The following is a 2148-nucleotide window of genomic DNA, read 5'->3' as shown; positions in this document are numbered from 1 at the left end:
ACTTAAGTCACCTATAAAAACGGATAATCCGCGTCACTTGCAAAGGTACATCAAAAAAGATTACAAAACACCATATATATACAAAATATTTAGGTTGATACTGACTTAAGCATCGGAGGCTCCCCCATTGGGCACAACCCTGTGGTCTTTTCGATCAATCCTATTTCTTCTTGCAGATCTTAAAAGCTCATCAAAAACTATGGATTGAATGAGTAACTCAACTGACGATTTTTGGTTTCATCGAAAACATTATTACTATTTGTCTAACATCATGTAGAAATAAGCAATGGCTCTCAAGCTGGCTTGAAGTGCCAACAGTCTCCACATGAACAATTCCCATGCTCAAAAGAATGTAATTTATTTAAATCCCTTTCTATTACTTTTTTTTTAACAATCTTTGTAATAAATTTAAAGGCAATGTAGCAATTTATACAAGTTCTTAAATTGTTAAAAAGCCCGTCATCATTCCTGGTGGAGTTAAAATGATTCCAACTGCGACTGCAAGCTTCTCATTGGGGTAGGAAAGATTTTTCTGTTTATGCTCAAGCTTCAGAGGCGCTTTGTTAATCCCCATATGATACAAACATAATGATTTGTTATATGCGTTAAGCCATCTTTTCCTTTATCAAGTAGAAATATTCAAGTCCTTTATCAACTAATCCAGCATGAATACAAGCAGAAAGAACCCCAACAAACGTAACGTGGTCAGGCTGCGTACTTCGTTCGAGAAGCAACTCAGAGAACTTATTCGGTTGACCATTTTAAGCATTTCTAACAATTGGGGAAGTCCATGAAACTAAATCTGATTTAAGAATCCGTTTAAATCCTTTGTTGCATTCTCAATAATCCCATACTTTGAATCCATATGAACAATATCACTTGCTGTAAATGATAAGGGATCAAGCCTTATCTGTGTTATGTAGCCATGAACTTGCTTGCCCATGGCCTCTACAACTTGATCAGCACAAGCATTTAAAATCCCGGCAAACTTGGATCATTATGTCTAATCCCTAATCTCAAAATCCCATCAATGCTAAGAACATAGAAAATCAGTCTTCCTGTCTTCCTTGTACATTACTAATCTTAATCTATCAATCATTGTTGTCCAAGAGACAACATCCTGGTCCACCATCTTGTCAGAAATGAGCCAAGCCTCCCCTGTAATTGTGCATTTCCCATAGATATTTGATGAGACACTCCAAACCAACTCATCAGAATCCAATCCACATTATTTATCCATGAATCTCTCTGCCAGTATATAAATTTGGAATTGAAGTTGAGGCAGCAGGAGCACTAGATTATGTGACTGTGCAGGGGGGATGCAGATGAGCAGACCTAAAAGCCCAAGAGAGCCCAACAAGTTAATGATAAAAGGAGGGGCCCAAACCAGGCATTATGGGCCTAAATAAAAGGAAGTCGGCCCGGGCAAGGCTCATCCTAGCCACGTTCAAGAACCAGAGCTAGATTAGCCAGTAAGGGTCGCCATGACAGATTCCAAGAAGATCTATCCGAGGAAGACCTATTCCTCGGATCTTGTCTGATCAGGAGCAAGCGGAGAGCTCAGAAACATATTTAGAGCCAGGTAAATCTATAAGTTATCAATAGGCAACCACCTTCTCAAATGAATAATTCAGCTCTTAAGGTGCGTTTGTCTGGAGGTAAAATAAATTGAAATGAAAACTTTGAAGAGAAAATAAGGAGAATTTTTTTTTTTAAAGTGTGTTTGATTTGATGAAGAGAAAGGAAAATAAATGATAAAGCTCAGATGTTTTTCTTCCAAACCCATCAAAAAGTTCTCTCCAATATAAAAAGAAAATTGAAAGAAAGAAGCTCATGAGCTTCCAAAAATACCCCTCGTGTTAGAATTCACCTCCAAGTCCAATCGTGTTGGCTTCTTTTTTTTTCTTTCTTTTTTTTTTCCCTTTGATCTTTCCTTTCACTGTTACGTGTTGGCTTCCTTTATCTTTTTCTTTTTTTCTTTTTTTTTATCTGTTACTAACTAACGTGTTGGCTTCCTTCTTCTTCTTCTCTTTTTCCTTTTTTTTTTTTTTTCTCTGTCTGTTAACTAACGTGTTTCTCTGTTACTAACTAACGTGTTGGCTTCCTCCTTTTTTTTTTTTTTTTTTTTTTTTTTTTTTTTTTTTTTTT

Source organism: Quercus suber, unplaced genomic scaffold, assembly GCF_002906115.3.
Source record: "Quercus suber isolate HL8 unplaced genomic scaffold, Cork oak 2.0 scaffold_92, whole genome shotgun sequence".
NCBI lineage: Eukaryota > Viridiplantae > Streptophyta > Magnoliopsida > Fagales > Fagaceae > Quercus > Quercus suber.
This window is presented reverse-complemented; position numbering follows the sequence as displayed.